General features: G+C 47.1%; 1 protein-coding gene across 5 annotated transcripts in view; it reads left to right on the forward strand.

Annotated features, from left to right (window-relative positions):
• The window catches only part of Nrx-1 (Neurexin 1), a 994,895-nt gene that overhangs the window by 90,353 nt on the left and 884,825 nt on the right, over positions 1 to 19,717 (forward strand). The gene's annotated exons all lie outside the window — the stretch shown is intronic.

A 19,717-nucleotide genomic window follows, 5' to 3' on the forward strand; every position in this document is an offset into this window, starting at 1 on the left:
GGGTTTGGCCACATGGAAAGAACGACGAGCAAAAAGTGTGTGGAAGGCAGAGGTGGATGGAGTGAACTTGAAGGGACGACCGAGGATGAAATAGATGGATGGTGTGAAAGGGGGGGTCTGAGCTAGAGGGGAATGTCTGTTGAGCAGGGAAGGGAGAAGGCAGGGGATAGGGGGAAGTGGAGAATGATTGTGCATGAATGCTCTCGTGACGCAGGCCGGAGGAATTTCTCCCCCTCTTCTCTATTTTCCGCTCGAGGCGATGGGGAGGGAAGGACGCTCTGAAAGTGAAGCGGCCCTGCTGTGGATGTGCTGCGTCTTGCTTCATTGCTTCTGACCCGGGCGGTAGGCGGGGGTAAGGGATGACCCGTCATCCACGAGGAGCTAAGATAAGAGAGGGAAAGGGTGGTGGAGGGGAGTGGAATGGGTGGGAGTGGATGCGTGCCTTGACTTGGCTACCTCGCATATAAGGGGGAAGAGGTCCATGATCTATGGATAGATATAGATAGATATAGTATAGGTATGTGAATGTATAGGATTTACATTATATACATCTCTGTCGTTGAATATGTTTGAGACTACATTGGCGTTTCACCGCCAGCATCAGTATCTGGTGACTCTCTTTTCTTCACCTTCCGGGTACAGATGGTTGCCATAGTAACCTACTGAGCCTCCGATGTGGGGATACCAGATAGGCTTAAGCTTTTCGTTACTGTAGGCTCAGCGTCCAGATGACTAAAGCCCTCTGACGTGTCGGCCTTCGACCTTGACCTGCTCGGGTCGAAGGTCAGCAGTCAGGCGCAGAGTTTGTCCGTCTTTTGGCATGTCAGATAGGTCACAATTCTTTTGAGATAACAGTAATACCTTGACATTATTGATTATATAAGAATTAGAGACAGTTATACGAGTTAACGAAGAAGTTAATGCTATAAAATTAATGAGTATATATATATATATAATATATATATATATATATATATATATATATATTATGTATATATCTATGAAAGTTGAAGTCTAGTGACGCTTTCTCAAGCATCTTGCCTGTGTTTTCGAAATTTGACAATATGTTCTTTACAATCAAATTTAATGAAACTTGCATTAGACAATATCCTACTTAAACACACACACACACACGCACACACTCACTCACACACACACTCACACACTCACTCACACACACACACACACACACACACACACACACACACACACACACACACACACACACACACACACGCACACAATTAGTGAAGAATAATGGAAAGGATGTAAGGCTCAAAATATCAGGTTTTACTTTGTGACATAAATCTCGTGTGTAATAAAGACAAGATATTTATATTTTCTTCTTACTAATGATTGTAATTCCTTTTCTTTTTGCAGGTAAGTGAAGGAGGCCGTTGACCCGAGTAGTGAGTACAGTGGTTGTTTCTGTACTACGATTAAAAATCCATGTTTATATGTACGCAAGACTATACTGAAATTTGTTCTCTCTTTGAGCACAAGAGTTAAGTCTCACGAGAGTCTCACGAGATTCTCACGAGTGATATGGAATGTTTTGTTTATCATTGAAGCTTTGAGACCTTGTAAGCCTTGGTCTTGGAATCCTCCATTTCTTGTGGGGTCTCTCTTGTCTATTAACGTCTTTCTTGAGACTTGGGAGGGCATGGTGTGTGTGTGTGTAGGGGGGTCTTCACGTGAACTAAACGATCACGTGATCAGGCTCTTCGGCCTCGGCTGGATTCAGTGCCAGGCGTGGTGGCACGGCTTGGCACGACGAGTTGCAAAGTGCCAAGGTCTGGTTACCGTGTGCCACCTTCAAGTGTTGTTTCAGGGTTCCGAGATTGAGAGGAATCTTGTGCCACGATATGGAAACGAATGTTTATTCTATTTTATTTTGTTTTATATTTTCTTTCGTGTATGTGTGTGTGTCTATGTATGTGTGTGTGTGTGTGTGTGCGTGTGTGCGTGTGTGTGTGTATGCGTGTGTGTGTGTGTGTGTATGCGTGTGTGTGTGTGTGTGTGTGTGTGTGTGTGTGTGTGTGTGTTGTAGGTAGAAACAACTTTGCCAACCGTGTAGTTAATGAATGGAATAAACTTCCTGCACAGGTAGTGCAATGTAGTTCAGTTCGAAGCTTTAAGAATCATTTAGATAAATACCTAAGTAAGATGCTGTAATTATTATAATTTATGTTATATTATTTGTTTTTGTTTTGTTATAATTTGTCTGTCTGATTTTCATTTATTTTTACCTAAGTAAGATGCTGTAATTATTATAATTTATGTTATATTATTTGTTTTTGTTTTGTTATAATTTGTCTGTCTGATTTTCATTTATTATTAGTTATATGTCAATTTATTATCATTCACTATTTACCTGTTTGTTTGTTATTCAACTATACCAATGCATTTATTTATGTATTTTAATTGTTATTTACATTGTTATAGTTTTAATTTATTATTATTTTTTTTTTTTTTTTTTTTTTTTTTTTTTTTTTTTTTTGCATCCGACCTAGATATGGATCAAAAGGTCTCCTGTCGGCATGCTTTGCCTTTGTAATCCTTTGTAATCCTTTGTATGTGTAACCACATTTACATTGTCAAGATCTCGCTTTGAGAAACATTGCATGGACCAAAAATTTCGCTCAAATAAGAAACGCAGACCCATAAGAGAGACACGAGAAAGTGATAGAAGATAGAAGAGATCATGTTAGTGCTACTGATAAATAATTCTCCTTACTAAAGGTAATAACAAGAAAAAAATGTAACTAAAGACTAATTACACCTAACCAGAACTTGATCGTAATGTTGCTTTAATGTACGAGCACACGCCGCATGTGTGTGTGTGTGTGTGTGTGTGTGTGTGTGTGTGTATAAATACGTGTATATATATATATATAAATATATTTATGTGTGTGTGTTTATCATTTGTCTAGTCAACAATTCATTCACGTTGTTCTTGTATGTTAACGCGCCAGAGTAATTAGGCTTTATTTATTTATCTATTTTTTTTAACATTAATTTTGTTCTTTTTCATGAGTTTTTCACTTTTCTTCTTTCTGCTCCTCCTCCTCTTCACCCTCCTCGTCCTCCTCCTCTTCACCCTCCTCCTCCTCCTCCTCCTCTTCATCCTCTACGTCCTCCTCCTCCTCTCCCTCCTCCTCTCTCTCCTCCTCTTCCTCCTCCTCTTCCTCCTCTTCATCCTCCTTGTCCTTCTCCTCCTCTCCCTCCTCCTCTTCATCCTCCTTGTCCTTCTCCTCCTCTCCCTCCTCCTCTTTCTATTTTTCCTTCTCCTTCTTTTCCTCCTCCTTCTACTTCTCCACTTCCTCCTCTTTCTAATTTTTCTCCGTCTCTTGTTCCGTCTCCTTCTTCTCCTCCTTTTCCTCCTCCTCCTTCTCCTCCTCTCTCTCTTCCTCCTTCTCCTCCTCCTCCTCCTCCTCCTCCTCCTCCTTCTCCTCTCAGTTCTCCTCTTTTTACTTCCCCTTTTCTTCTTCCTCCTTCTCTTCCTCCTCGTCCTCCTTTTCCACTTCCTCCTCCTCCTCCTCCTCCTCTTTTTCCTTCTCCTTTTCCTCCTCCACCTCTCCTTCTCCTCCTCCTCCTCCTCTTCCCTTCTTCAGCTCATCACCACTACAGTCCTTGTAAGTTGATGAGTTTGGGTAAATGATTATTAATGTTTTTTATCCTCTTGTGAGTTGTCTCTCCTCCTCCTCCTCCTCCTCCTCCTCCCCCTCCCCCATCCTTCATCTTTCTTTATAAAATAAACAAGTAAATAGGTTAGTTACAGAAACAGCCATGTAAAGACCAATAGGTCTGTTGCTATTTGTCCTCCATATAACTCCTCCTCTTCTTCCTCCTCCTCCTCCTCCTCCTCCTCCTCCTCCTCCTCCTCCTCTTCTTCCTCCTCCTCTTCCTCCTCCTCCTCCTCCTCCTCCACTTTGCCCTGCTCATTCTCATCCTCATCATCCAATCTTCTTGCTCCAGACTTGCAGGAGCGTTGGAGGTGGAAGTGGAGGTGGAGGTGGAGACGGTGGTAAATCTGCTTTCGGGACTCCTTTTGGTTTGGCAGTTGGTTTGTTGTTTGTGGGCGGGCGAGGCCTTTGCCACGTCACCCACTCCCTCAACAGGTTCGAGAAAAGTTTAGACCCGCCATGTGGCAACATCTCTATTGTTGCCACCGTAAATTGAGTCCAACTTCCCAGAGTATAGGCGTCCTTCTTCTTTTTTATTTATTTATTTTTTCTTGGGGGAAGGGGGGTGTAACAGCCTCGTTTCTTTTGTGGTCAAACTCTTCGGTACCAGAGGGCGTGATAGATGGACGTCACTTGGAGAACGTGTTGTTGTGGGGTAGCATTTGCACGGTAATGGGGGATGGGGGTAGTTTTAACATGATGACGTATATAAAGTTGTAGGGGGGTAAAGTCTGAATATCAGAGTGTCTCGATCACTCAAGGCCTAAATCAATCCAAAACCCACCCCTCAGTTGCATAAAATTGCCTCTCCACACGAAAAAAAAAAAAAAAAATATATTTATATATATAAATAATATATGTATATATATAATGTGTATATATATATATTTATATGTATATATATATATATATATATATATATATATATATATATAATGAATGAATGAATAAAACAATTTGAATAAAAAAGATATTCGTTGTACGTTATAATATTGCAAAGAGCTAGTTTTTACGCTACATTATTTCGCCTGAACTTTGTTGTTTTTTATAAAAAAATTTTTTTATACAGAAATCCCTTGATGGCCCTTTTATGTTTTATTCCGGCTGCCGTGAGAATGTTTTATTTATTCCCGTCACGAATGGTGACGTGAGGTGTCACGGGAGAACTCACGGAAGTTTGGGATCTGCTTGGAGTGAATACTGCTGCCCGTGAGAGGCTGTGGTCAGGACCTCTTGGGGGCAAAGAGTGGATTTTGACTTCAAGAACCCAACAGACGATGCCATTGCTTCACAATGTGTGTGTGTGTGTGTGTGTGTGTGATTGCGTGCTTGTGTGTAAGCATGTTTGTGTGTATATGTGTGTGTGTGTGTGATTGCGTGCTTATGTGTAAGCATGTGCGCGCGTGTGTGTGTGATTGCGTGCTTGTGTGTAAGCATGTGTGTGTGTGTGTGTGTGTGTGTGTGTGTGTGTGTGGATGGAACAGTGTGAAACGTAAAGGGAGTTAGAGGGGGTCACACACACACACACACACACACACACACACACACACACACACACACACACACACACGGGCGCGCGCGCGCATAGATGCACATTGAGAAAGATAGAGTTGGATGGACATACAGACAAAGAAAGAGGAGAGAGACAAACGGACAGACGAACAGACACAAAGAGAGAGAGAGAAAGAGAGAGAGAGAGAGAGAGAGGGAAAGGTTTTTGCTAGCGTGTTAGAAGCCCTTGAAAATGCGAAGGAATTATTGTGTGTGTTCGTGCGTGTGTGCACGCAAGAACGTATGTACGTATACGGGAGGAAAGGGATTGGTTAAGCTTGAGAATAGAATGTCTTCAGCGTACATATGTACCCGTGCTACTAAGGAGGTCTGAGCTTGTTAGAAGATACCTTAGTGGGTGGGAGAGGGAGAGGGAGTGGGGGTGGGGGGTTGAGGCTAGAGTAAGGGCGAGATTAGGGCTATAGTTGCCCAGCCCCGATGTCCCACTGCAGGATCACCGTTCTATCCCCTGGAGGAGATTACTGACGGGGATGAGACCTCGGACTGACGTGGGCCGTGATTCGTCGCGACCTGATCCGGAAGTGTGACGTCACGTGCCCCCCCCCCCGGGGGTGGGGGTTGGGGGGTGGGGGCTTCCGGTGCCGAGGACTCGATCTCTTGTCTTCTGGGTTGACGTCCATCCGGATATTGTCCGGCAGCTCCGACGGACCCCCGGAACCACAGCTTCTTCTCCCGGAAGCTTCATTCGCGGAGACGGTGTCTGCCGGGGCACGAAGAGGAGGAGGAGGAGGAAGAGGAAGAGGAGGAGGAAGGGTGGTCGTGGTGTTTGTGGTGGCAGTGGTGGTGGTGATATTGGTAGTGGCTATGACTAGTTGTGTTTATGTTGGTGATGGCTGTAGTGTTTGTGGCGGTAGTGGAGTTGGTGGTTATGATGTTGGTGGTATTGTCGGTGACTGTGGTAGTGGTTGTGGTCATGGTTGGGTTGGGGGTGGAGGTGGTGGTAGTGGAGTTTATGATTTTGGTGATGCACTGATGGTAGTGGATTTGGTGGTTGTGGTGGTGATGAAGACACACAAGTATCCTTAGATCCACTGTTACGTCCATCTGATCTAGAGATCTTAACTAGAATTGTAAAATTAATAAACCAGGGTTTGGAGACATACCTGCCCTCTTGGAGGCGTTACTTCTTGAGACTTGGAGACATTCATCTTCGAGACTTGGAGATACCATTTCCTCAAGCCTTGGAGACCTTTCCAGACAGACCTAAAGAAGTCACTGACACAATGAGGACCTTGTCTTTAAGGTCTCCTCAAAAAACATTAAAAACTGTCTTTATATCTCAAAAGACATTGAAGACCTTTTTTTAAGGCCTCAAAAGACATCGAAGACCTTGCTTTTAGTCCTCAGTTATAGGCTCACAGGCATGACCTCGTATGTATAGTCCCAGACACTTTACCAGCGCTTCTATCCTTATTGGCAACATCGCATCCCCTCAAGGGAATGGAGTCAGAGAAAGTGTCCCAAATCATTGGTAATTACTTGGAGGAGGTAATACGGGTAATACAAGGTGGGTAATTAAAAATTAGTAACAGAGAATCTCCGACGAGATCATAATCCCCTCCTAGAAATCTAGTTAAGACAAACGAGCATTTAAAGTGGTAAAAAAGGAAAACTAGAAATAGGGAACCTCTTACAAGTCTATAATCCTTTTAGAAAAATCTAGTTTGTCTCAACGAACTTATCTACAAATTGTCCAAAGTTTGAATTAGATTTTAGATTAGGATAACTTGGGACTTAATTTCTTTAAATTGAAACATGAAGTTTTTGATTAGGGAGAATTATTTTGTAGGTCTCTGTGTCGCGCCTGTGGTGGGGACAAGGATATCGTCCCTGTGTACCCGTGTGTCGTAAAAGGTTATTAGATAGAGGCGGAATGAGGGGGCTACTGTCCTCCCCCCTTTTTATTTTTCTAAGTTTGTAGAGTTAAAACTAAGGCTACAATCCTTAATTTTTTTTTTTATTATTCAAAATTCAAATTCAAATTGTGTCATGTTGCCATGGCTGTTCAATGTGTACAAGGACGGAGTGGTGCGAGAGGTAAAGACGAGGGCAATGGGCAGGGTAATGTAGATGGTTAAAGAAAATGGAGAAAAGTGGGAGGTGAGCCAGTCGTTGTTTGCTGACGACACTGCGCTTGTGGCAGGGTCAGAGGAAGGGATTAAGGAAGTTAGTGACACAGTTTGGGATGGTTTGCGATAGGGGAAAGTTGAAGGTAAATATGAGTAAAAGTAAGGTGATGAGATGTGCAAGGGTCGAGGATGGAAGTGGATTAGGAGAGAAGCTGAAGGAAGTGGATAGGTTTAGGTACTTGGGGTCGCATGTGGCAGGAAAGGGAGGAGTGGAGGTGGAGGTAAACTGTCCACCTGCCTCGAGGAGGTTCCTGGGCATCGCTAAGGTCAAGTCACGCCGCGCACAGGGCGAGAGTTTGCTTTCTGTGATGCGGTTTTGTTCTGTGCGAGGAACGGCGGGGCGGATTGGGGCGAAACATGCAGATGGTCCAGAGAGGACGTCAGAGGGAGGAGGAAGAGGAGGAGGGAAACAAATGGGAGGAAAATGAGAAAGAAGGAGGAGGCAGAGGATGTTGCCTGGTCCTGAAGGCGGCGCACCTCACAGGTTTGGGTCCGGCAAAGGTTCATCGATTTGGTTCAATAGAGTGGGAGGCAGGGAGGGAGGGAGCGAGGGAGGGAGGGAGGCAGGGAGGGAGGGAGGGAGGGAGGGAGACTCTCTCTCAACTGGGAACACACCGTAGCTCTCGACATACCGTCATGCCATCTCCTCTCCTCTTCTCTCCTCTTCTCTTCTCTCCTCTCCTCTCCTCTCCTCTCTTCTCCTCTTCTCTCTTCTTCTCCCCTCTTCTCTTCACTTTTCTCTCTCCTCTTCTCCCCTCTTCTCCCCTCTTCTCTTTTCTCTCCTCTCCTTTCTTCTCCTCTTCTCTCTTCTCTTCTCTTCTCTCTTTTCTCTCCTCTTCTCTCCTCATCTCTACTCTACTCTCTTCTCCTCTCTACTCTCTTCTCTTCTCCTCTTTTATTCTCTCTTCTCTTCCCTCCTCTTCTCTCTTCTCTACTCTCTTCTCCTCTCTCCTTTCCTCTCCCTTCTCCTCTTTTTTTCTCCTCTTCTGCCCTCTCCCGAACTTTCCTCCTCCCCTTTCCCCTCTTTTCCTCCTCTCTTTTCTTCTCCTCACTTTGCCACTCCCTTCCTCTTCCACTTTTCCTCCTTTCCCCTCTTCTCTCCTCCCCTCCTCACCTTTTACCCTCTCTCCCTCCTCTCCTCTCCCTTCCCACTCCCCCGCCCCTCCACTCCCCCGCCCCTCCACTCCCCCCCCTCCCTCCATGAAAGTAGGAGGAGAGGACCATGTTGACGTCAAGTTGCAAGTCATCCTTTCATCGTCAGATGAATTATTGATAATCCCACATCTTCCTCCTCTTTCTCCTCTTCCTCTTCCTCCTTCTCCTCCTCTTCCTTCGCTTATTCCACCTCCTTTCCCCCCTCTTCCTTCTCTTCCTTCCCTCCTCCTCCTCTTCCTCCGCTTCTTCCGCCTCCTCCTCCTCCTCCTCCTCCTCTTCCTTTCCTTATTCCGCCTCCTCCTCCTCCTCCTCCTCCTCCTCTTCTTCCACCTCTTCTTCCGTCCCTTCCTCCTCCACCTTCTACTCCTCCTCCCCTTCTTCCTCCTCCTCTTATCCTTCTTCATCGTCTTCTTCCTCTTCCTCCTTCTGTTCCGGCTCTTCCTTCTTCCCCTGTACTCCAACGCACTCAACACCTATGCAAGGTCCCTACTCCCCCACCCACCTCCCACTCCACTTCACTCCACACCCCTCCACCTCTATACGAGAATCTCCTACAACTCGGATACTCCATCGTACTTCACTCCATACCTTACTCCATTCCGCCTCCCACTCCCCTCCGCCACTCCCACTTCGTCTGCTCCCTCTTGTTGTATAGGAAGAATCCCTCACTGACTCACTCCCACTGCACCTTTGCCCCTTCTCTCTCTCTCTCTCTCTCTCTCTCTCTCTCTCTCTCTTTCTCTCCCTCTCCCCCTCTCTCTCCCCCTCTCCCTCTACCTCTCCCTCTCCCTCACCCACCTTCCCTCCCAACCTCCATCCCTCACTCTCCCTCTCTTACCTCCTTTTTCCTTTCCTTCCTTTCCTTCATCCTTCCCTTCCTCTCCCACTTCACCTCTCCCTTTCTCCCTCATTCTCTACCTTCCTTCCTTAATCCGTACCTTCCTTTCTGTCTCCATCCCTCTTTCTCTCCCTCCCTCCTCCTCTTCCTCCCCCTTCCCTCTCCACATATCCCTTTCTCCCTCATTCTCTACCTTTCTCCCACACTCCCTCCCTCCCTCTTTCCTTCCCTCCCTCTCTCCCTCCCTCCCTCCCTCCCTCTCCCACTTCACCTCTCCCTTTCTCCCTCATTCTCTACCTTCCTTCCTCAATCCGTACCTTCCTTTCTGTCTCCATCCCTCCTTCTCTCCCTCCCTCCTCCTCCTCCTCTCCCTTCCATCTCCACATATCCCTTTCTCCCTCATTATCTACCTTTCTCCCACACTCCCTCCCTCCCTCCCTCCCTCCTTCCTTCCCTCCTTCCTTCCCTCCCTCTCTCCATCCTTCCCTCCCTCCCTCCCTCCCTCCTTCCTCCCCTTCCCCGTTTCTCCCCCCTTCTCCCCCCCATTGGGGAAACCAAAACATCTCATTCGAACACAGTTTTTCCTCTGACCCCGAAACTCGTTTGCATTTGCGAGGCCCTCCCCCACTCTCTCCCCCTTTCCCCCTCCCCCTCCCCCCTTTACCTCTTTCTCTCTCTCTCTCTCTCTCTCTCTCTCTCTCTCCTCTTCCTCCTACTCCCCCATGACTCTCCATCAGCCCTTCAGTCTCCCCTTCCCTCCTCCCTCTCTCTCCCATTCCTCTTCTTTTCCTCTCTTTCCACGTCATTTCTCCCCTCCATTCCTCTCTTCACACCCTCCCCTCCTTCTTCCCTCCTCCTCCTCCCTCTCCTCCCTCTCCCCCTCCACCTCCATCTACCGCCTTCTCTACCTCCCCCCTCTCCCTCCCTTCCCCCTCTCCCTCCCCCTCTTCCCCATCTGGCCTCCCCTCCCTCCCCACCCCCTCCCCACCCATACTACTCGATCTTTTCTCCCCTTCTCCGTTGCAGATCGAGTTATTTTCTCCATGGCGGTTATCCTCCTCCTCCTCCTCCTCCTCCTCTTCCTCCCCTCCTCCCCCTCCTCTCTTCCTCCTCCTCCTCCGCTACTTCCTCCTCATTTCCTACTCCTCCCTTCCTCCTCCTCCTCCTCCTCCTCCTCCTCTACTTCCTCTTCCTTTCCGCCTCCTACTCTCCTCCTCCTCCCACTCCTCCCTCCCTTCCTCCATCTATTGTAGTTCATCGGGTAGGTGGGGGGGGATGACCTAACGGCTCGATTCTTCTGAGCAACTGCGGGATCTACCAGTACCCCCCCCCTGACCCTCGACCCCTCTCGGAGGAGGAGGAGGAGGAGGAGGAGGCCCCAGGTGCCTCCAGGTGCCCCGCAGGAGGGGACGTCACGCTGGGCAGAGGTGCCATTCTCCTCCTCCTCCTCTTCTTCCTCCTCCTTCCTCCTCTTCCTCCTCCTCTTCCTCCTACTCCTCTTCTTCCTCCATCCTCTTCTTCCTCCTTCCTCCTTCCTCCTCCTTCCTCCTCCTCTTCTTCCTCTTCTTCTTCCTCCTCTTCTTCTTCCTCCTCTTCTTCCTCCTCTTCTTCCTCCTCTTCTTCCTCCTCTTCTTCCTCTTCCTCCTCTTCTTCCTCTTACTCTTCTTTCCCCTCCTCTTTCTCCTCCGCATTCTCCTCCTCCTCCTCCTCTTATCGCTGTCTTAGCCTCCTTTGTTACCTTATCCCTCTTCTCTTTCTAAACTTGTCATCCACCATCCTTTCTATTCATTTGTCTCCTATACTTTATGCGCATTCTCTCTCTCTCTCTCTCTCTCTCTCTCTCTCTCTCTCTCTCTCTCTCTCTCTCTCTATCTCTCTTTCTCCCTCTCTTTCCCCTTCTTCCCCTTTCTCTCTCTCTCCCTCTCTCCCTCTCCCTCTCTCTCTCCCTCTCTTTCTCCCTCTCTCTCTCTCTCTCTCTCTCTATCTCTCCCTCTCCCTCCCTCCCTCCCTATCTTTTTCCTAATTTCTTTATTTTTCTCATCTCTCCGTAGAACTTTTGTCACCCTGCATGCGCCCTCCCCTTTCATCTCCCCTCTTTAACTTTCCCCTCTTTAACTTTTCATTTCTCTCTTTTCCCCTTTTCACAACTTTGGTTAATGTGCTTCATTGCCTTTGTTTGCTCCGCTATTTCATTTCCCAGTGTCTCTTCTCTCTCTCTCTCTCTCTCTCTCTCTCTCTCTCTCTCTCTCTCTCTCTCTCTCTCTCTCTCTCTTTCACTTCTCCTCGCGTTACACACTCCTTTTCTCTTACATTTCTCTCTTCTTATTTTCCACATTCCTTACCCCTTCTCCCTCCTATCCTCCTCCCTCCTCTCTTCTCTTTTCCTCTCCTCTCCTCTCCTCTTCTCTCTTCCTCTCCTCCTCTCTGCTCTCTTGCTCTCCCCTCATCACCTGTCCTCTTCCTTAGACCCCTCACCTCCTCTCTTTCTCTCCTTCTCTCCCCTCCACTATCCTCCTATCTCCCTGTCTCTCCTCCCCTGGCCCTCTTCCATCTTCCCCTCCCCTCCTCCCCTCCTCCCGTTGTTTCCGCCCCTCCTCTCCCCTCCCATTCCCTCTCCTTTACTTCCTTCCTCTCCACATTCCCCCTTTTTCCCCTCCCCTTCCCCTTCCCCTCAGCCCAATTTTCCTGTTTGATCGGGCTCTCCTCTTCCCCCCCTTCCCCCCTTCCCCCCTTTCCCCTCCCCCCTCCCCCGTGGTCATCTCTTCCCTGCTCTTCTCTTGTTCCCTTCCTCCCCTCCCTTCACAGCCCTTCCCCTCGCCCGAGTCCCCTCATCGACTTCGTTTCCCCTCCTTTGGGGACTTCCTCTTGCCCGTAGCCTCACGACATCCGCCAACGATGACCTGGTTCTTACTATAACCTTTCCATTCTAGTAATGTGGAAATGGCTCCGCCCATTTTCTTCTGCCGAGGCCTGTGATTGGCCACTGTACACTCCAAGGGGGTAATCCTGTGCTCCTGATTGGCTAATATTTGTCTCGGAGGATAGTGTCGCTTTAGCAAACGTCAGAACGATGAGTCAAAGGTAATCACCACCTTGGCATTCTCCAAATAAACAAACCAGAATTGAAATAGTCATCATAAACTCCGCCCCCTTCTGATGACGTAGAACGAAACAGCCGTTGTGATTGGCTACGAAAACGAAGGTGACCAATCCCCGAGGCCTTTAGGTCTACGTCATCAGAGAGGGGTGGAGTCTTGTATGACCGAGTAATTTGATTCTGGCAAAGCGAACAACCCGTAACTCGGCTTTGAGTACCTCTGACGGTCATCCTCAAAAGACGTTTAGTATTCAAAGGTAGCGGCACACTATAGCATGCTACTCGCTTTTGCTATCTCGTTTGAGTAGAAACGACTTCGGTTACAATATTCTAGACTTCCTTAAGAACATTTCAACAATTTTGTGTCTAACATTCGTATTTTAGGTTTAAATTCTCTTAATTCCTCATTCAGCTTCTCACTGTACGACGCGAGAGTAATTTGACGTTTGGAATTGTGAAAACCAAAAAAATCATTACCGAAATCGTTTCTAGCCAAACGCAGAAGCAAAAGCAAATAGCATGCTACCGAGAAATGTTTAGCGTGCCGCCACCTGATGATGGTTTCAGTCCCCAGGTGCCGTTTTCTATGAGGGTTGACTTCTTGCACGTGGTTGACCACTTATCAAGGCCACCGGGTGTGACGTCACAACACTATCGAAGACAATACTGAAGGTACGAGTAAAAAGACAAGACAAGACAATAGAAGATATATCGTCGTCCATGAATTGCCCAAAAGGCAGGTGGTCAACCAAGGAAGAGAGGAGGAAGAAGAGGAAGAGGGGGAGGAGGAGGAAGAAGAGGAGGAGGAGGAGGAAAAGGAAGAGGGGAGGAGGAGGAAGAGGAGGAGGACGACGGAACAGAAGTGATTGGTGTTGTTGACTACCCAGACCTTACATTCCCTTCAAGGCGATCAGTCTCTTCTTTTCACGGAATGAAATGAGGGGGAGGGGAGGGGAGGGGGGGAAGTACTTGTACTTCTTCCCCGATAACCAGCGCTTCTGTCCTTTGGGACGCCATCGTTGTTCGAGGAGAGTCCTAAGGAGAGGAGGGGGGAAGTGGAAAGTAGTCAGATTTCTTCTTCAGTTTTCTCCAAGAACGCTGCATGCCTCTGGTCCGTAAGGGTGTCACGAAAGAGAGCTGGGATATGGGGTGCAGGGAGAGAGTTGGGAGATGTGAGAGGAGGTTAGGAGAGGAAAGAGGAGGTGATTCGTTAGGTTCGGGCGATGGAGTTACAGGATGATGAGGATGAGGAAGAGAAGGAGGAGGAGGAGGTAATGGAGTTATAGGATGATGATAAGGAGGAAGAAGAAAAGGAAGAGGAGGAGGAGAAGAAGAGGATGAGGTGATGGAGTTATAGGATGATGAGGAAGAAGAAGAGAAAGGAAAAGGAAGAAAAGGAGGAGGAGGAGGAGGAGCAGAGTAAACACGAAGGAAGAGAGTGAAGGGATGTGGTAGAGGGAGGACGGGGGGGGGGGAAGAAGAGAAAATGTGGCCCAGTTAAACAAAGGGAATACAAGACAAATGTCAGGGAAGGGGAGGGAGGAAGGAAGGAAGGAAGATTGGATGAAAGGGACGAAGTAGAGACAACAGAAGATGATTGAAGCAAGAGGGGGGAAGGGAAAGGGAGAAGAAGAGAAGACGGAGGGAATAAGAAGAGGAAGAGAGAGGGGTAAATGAAAGGAGAGGAAGAAAGGAAGGGGGAGAGGACAAAAGAGAGGATTTGCTGTCTGTGTGTCTTTGAGACGTTTCGTGTTGCCAATGTACGTGATGGTCGACGCGTTCAGAAATGGTCTTGATGATGAAATGAATATGTCAATAAATGAATTATTGAATAAATGAATTAATAAACGGGACTTTGGTCCCATCGATGGTCTTTTATTTAATTCATTAATTGATTTATTTATTTTTATCTAATTTTTTATTTATCTATTTATTTATTTATTTATTTATTTTTGTTATTGTTGGTGCCAACTGTGATCCCTGAGGAACCGCTTGTTTCAGTTTCGAACGCCGATACATGTCCGTCTCGACGTCGTTCCGTGTTTGGTTCGAAGATGCTTCAGGGGTGTAGGAGGATTAGGGGTGGGGGGGCGCTAGGAGGGGGCTGCTGGGGGGGGTTAATTGGTGCTAGCCAGAATAGAACATCTAGAGTATATCACCCGTTCGAAAGTTGGTATACACACACACACACACACACACACACACACACACACACACACACACACACACACACACACACACACACACACACACACACACACTGGCGCAGTGGTTAGAGGTCCAGGCTACCACTACGGCGGTCCGGGTTCGAATCTCGCCCAGGGCTGAAATAATTTCAGTATCGCTGCGTTGTGGGTCGTTACTCCAACTCTTGTGGGCGGGGAGTTGCGGTGTGTGAGCGTGTAAGGTCACAGCATTACCCATAGATCGTTCATATATATGAGCTCTGAGCTCTCTTTCGGGAGGGAAATAACTGTCGATCATGAGTCCAACACGTGATCCAAGACCATGGTGAATCACACACAGTCTTCTGACACTCTGAATAAAATCGTCTTTGGTTTGCGGTGACGTCATCACCAAAGTCTGTCCCCGGGTGCGACGTCATCGATCACGTGATACCGGAGGAAGACTTCAGTTGCCTTCACACACGAGGAAAAAATCGTCGATTTTTCTCCGTCAACTCGGGGTGGGGGGAACTCGAGGGGCCTTCACTCGCAAGGAAAAAATTGTCGACTTCTTCTGTCAACTCGGCGGGAGGGGGAAGACTCGACAGGCCTTCACACACGAGGAAAAAATCGTCGACTTCTTCCGTCAACTTGAGGGGGGGGGGACTCGACGGGCCAATTTTTATTTCACGTCTGTCCGTGTGTGTGTGTGTGTGTGTGTGTGTGTGTGTGTGTGTGTGTGTGTGCGTGGGTGCGTGCGCGCGTGTGTGTGTTTCCTGAGAGATATCAAGCGTTGTGTGATTTAAAAGTTGAGCGTTATAAACTCCCGCTCGCGGTTTATCGCGAAAGTTTTACTTTGGCGCCGCGAAAAAGTAGAGTCGCGAAGTTTCTCATAAACTTGTGATTATACTTGGATATGTATCTTGAGGCGAGATTTGCTTCTTGCTTCATGAAACCTGCTGAAAATGAGACCGAATGGCTTCAGGAAGTGTCTTGGAGAAGGAAGAGGAGGAAGAGGAAAAGGAAGAGGAGGAGAAAGAAGTGGTGTATTGCTTCAGGATCTTGTGGTTGGATTTTTTTTACACACACACACACACACACACACACACACACACACACACACACACACACAAATATATATATATATATATATATATATATATATATATATATATTTGCATATTGTGTATATATATATATATATATATATGTATATAATATATATATATATATATATTCATCTGTATTGGTTTCTTGATCTATTTTGTATCATCTCTGTTTGCTTACTATTATCATTATTTATCTTTTATTTATTTATTTTTTGAGTGGGAAGGGTGTTTTGGAGGAGTTTCATGTTTGAAGGATTGTTTTATATTTTGGAGGAAGTTTCATATTTGTGAGAAAGTCTTTGGTTTAAAAGGTGTTTCTTGTTTAAAGGATTGCCTTATATTTTGAAAAAAGAATTGTCATTTTGAAAGACAGCGCCTCAGTTTTGGAGGAAGCGTATCAGCGTTGGAGGTGTCTTGATTTAGCAGTCTTTGAGCGTGTTGCGCAATTTTGCGTTTTGGTGCGCAACTCTATGCCAGTTTGCGCAACTCTTCATCGTGTTGCGCGACTGTACATCGTGTTGCATAACTGCGTCGTGTTGCATAACTCTACATCGTGTTGCGGAGCTTTGCTTCATGTTGCACAACACTATGGCGTGTTGCAGAACATTGTGGCGTGTTGCACAACTTTGCGTCATATTGCACAGTTCTACATCGTGATGCGCAACTTTGCGTCGTGTTGCTCAAGTTTACATAGTGTTGCGGAACTCTCCATCACGTTGCGGAACTCTCCATCGTGTTGTGGAACTCTCTATCGTGTTGCGGGAACCTACATCGTGTTGCGGGAATCTACATCGTGTTGCGGGAATCTACATCGTGTTGCGTAACTCTTCATCGTGTTACGTAACTCTTGTTGCTGTTGCGGACCTCTTCATCATATTGTGGAAATCTACATCGTGTTGCGCAACTTACCATCGTGTTGTGGAGTTTTGTATCGTGTTGCGGAACTCTCCATCGTGTTGCGCAATTTGTGGTCAGCAGATGCAAAGGCGACCAATTCCGGGCACCGCAATAAAAGACGCGTCGCCTCTGGTGCAGAACATCAACCTCAAGTGTCAAACGCCATCGTTTGGAGGTGGAGGAGATGGTGGAGGCGGAGGGCGAAAACACGGATGGAAAAAAAGTGGAGATGAAGGAGGTGGAGGTGGAGGTGGAGCAGGAGGAGAAGGCGGAGGAGGGGAAGGTAGAGGTGGAGGAGGAGAATACGGAGGAGAAAAAGGTGGAGATGAAGGAGTATATAGTGGAGGAGGAGGTGGAGACGGAAAAGGTGGAGGGTTAGGAGGTGGAGGTAGAGGAGGAAAAGGTGGAGGTGGAGGAAGAGAAGGCGGAGGTGGAAGAGAAGGTGGAGGAGGAGAAGGTGGAGGTGGAGGAGGAGAAGACGGAGGTGGAGGAGGAGAAGGTGGAGGAGAAGGGGAAGGAGGAGGAGGAGGTGGAGGAGAAGGCGGAAGAAGAGAAAACGACGAAGATATAAAAAAGTGAAGATGAAAAAAAGAAGTCGAAAAAATGGATCGAAAAAAGAAAAAAGGAAAAGTGGAAGAGAGAAGAGGATGTGGATGAAGGGAAGGGAGGGAGAACAAGAGACTCCACAGGAAAGGTGAAAAAAACAAAAATAGAAATAAAAGAAGTAGAGGAAGAGAAGGAGGAGGACAAAGATAAGAAGAGGAGGAGGACGAGTGACTACATAGAAAATGTTAGCGGAAAAGGAGATAGAAATTGGAAATCACGGAAGAGTTGATGAGGAAGATGCTGACCACGAAGGAAGATGAAGAGAAGGAAGAGATGATGATGATGATGATGATGATGATGACGGGAAGGATTAGGTAATGGATTGGGGAAGAAAGAGGCAAAAGTGAAAGAGGAGGAGGAGTTGGAAGATAGAAGAGAAAGAGAGAGGGCATCAAAGAAGAGTTAAAGAGAAAAGAAGATGGAGGAGGAGGAGGAGGAGAAGGAGAAGGAAGATGCGATAGAGGGACGAAGAAAGTAAGGAGGAGGAGGAGAAGGAAGAGGCGATAGAGAGACGAAAAAAGTAAAGAGAAGGAAGAGGTGATAGAGGGACGAAAAAAGTAAGGAGGAGAAGGAGGAAGAGGCGATAGAGGGACGAAAAAAGTAAGGAGGAGGAGGAGAAGGAAGAGACGATAAAGGGACGAAAAGAGCGAAGAGAAAGTATGAGAGGAGGTTGGGGGTGTGGGGAGAGAAGATAGAATGCGAATAGAGACTTCTGGGTGGAGGGGGAGGGAGATGGAGGAGAGGGAAGAAGCAGAAAGGAAGAATCGAAGAGAAGGAATAGGAAGAGGAGGAGGAGGAATGAGGAAGAAAATCAGAGGAGGAGAAGTAGGAAGAGGAAGGAAGAAGCGAAGAGAAGGAGGAAGAGGAAGAGAAAGGAAGAAGCGAAGAGGAAGAGAGAGGAAGAAGCGAAGAGGAGGGAGAAAGAAATAAAAATCGAAGAGGAGGATAAGGGGTGGAGAGGAAGGAGGAGGGAGAAGGAAGAAAAAAGCGAAAAAGAGGAGGAGGGGGAGGGGGAGGGAGAGGGGGAGGTTAAGATGAAGAGGCGGATTTTGGTCGTAAGCTAGCCTCGCACTGACCCACAAAGATATCGTCACCAGGTGCTTTTGCTTTGAGGCCTTTGAACCGGCACATCCACCTTGGCGCCGCCGTCCTCCTTTCCGCCGGGAGGAAGAGGAGGATGGAGGAGGAGGAGGAGGGTGGAAGGGGAGAAGTAAGAGGAGGAAAAGGAGGAGGATGGAGGGGGAGAAGTAAGAGGAGGAAGAGGAGGAGGAGGATGGAGGGGGAGAAGTAAGAGGAGAATTGAGGGGGAGAAGAAGTAAGAGTTAGATTATGATAATGAATATCAAAGTGAATAAAAAGACAGTAAGGACGAGGAAGAGGATGGAGGAGAAGTAAAAAGATAGATAATGATAATGATTATCAAAGTGAGGAAAATGACGTTGGGGAAGAGTAAGAGGAGGAGTGAGAGATAAATAATGATTATTTAAATAAGGGATAGGATGGTAGGGAGGAGAAATAGGATAGGGTGATGGCGAGGAAGAGAAAGAGGACAAGGAAGAGGAGGAGGAGGAGGAGGAGGAGGAAGAGGAAGAGATGATAAAGAGAAGGAAGACGGCTACGAGAGTGATGGTGAGGAAGAGAAGATGCAAAGAGTAGATAAAGATGGAAGAGGGGCATTGTTTGTGGAGGAGAGGATCAGTGGGAAGAAGAGGTGATGGAGGAGGAGGAGGAGAAGGAGGAGGAGAAGAAGAAGAAGACTTAAGAGAGGAGGAGATGGAGAAAGAGAAGTGAGATATGACAGATGATGATCTTGGTTATGAAAGTGAGGAATTACTTGGCGAGAAAGAAAAGGAGGAAGGGGAGGAAGAGGACGAGGAACAGGAAGAGGACGAGGAACAGGAGGAGGAGGACGAGGAACAGGAGGAGGAGGAGGAAGACTAGAAGGAGGAAGAGGAAGACTAGAAGGAGGAGGAGGAATAGAAGGAGGAAGAGGACGAGGAACAGGAGGAGGAGGAGGAAGAGGAAGACTAGAAGGAGGAGGAGGAGGAATAGGAGGAGAAAGAGGATGATGAGGAGGAAGAAAATAACGAGGAATAGGAAAATGAGGAGGAGGAAGAGGAATAGGAGGAAGAGGAGGAGGAGGAGGAGGAGGAGGACTTTCCAAATCTTCTGCTTTTACGGTACTGGGCGAGGTTCGTACTTTGATTGCTTTGAGAAAGTTGGATCTTGAGCTTCTCTTGAGTGTCTTTGAAGTAGCTAATAATCCCTCCGCAGCGAAGTAGAATATTTTCTTCCATTTTTCAAAAAAAGACATGTGCTTTGATTGCCTCCAGTTCTTCTACCAGAAGTCTACTGTGTTTGTAATTGCCTTGGAGCTTTGAGACTGCAACTACGTACAACCACATTCTTTTCCTGAACAAACGCGTCCTTTGAGTTCTTCAAAATTCTCTTTTATTTGGGGCG

The sequence above is a fragment of the Oratosquilla oratoria genome, chromosome 9, assembly GCF_046742065.1.
Source record: "Oratosquilla oratoria isolate Oo_2021 chromosome 9, ASM4674206v1, whole genome shotgun sequence".
NCBI lineage: Eukaryota > Metazoa > Arthropoda > Malacostraca > Stomatopoda > Squillidae > Oratosquilla > Oratosquilla oratoria.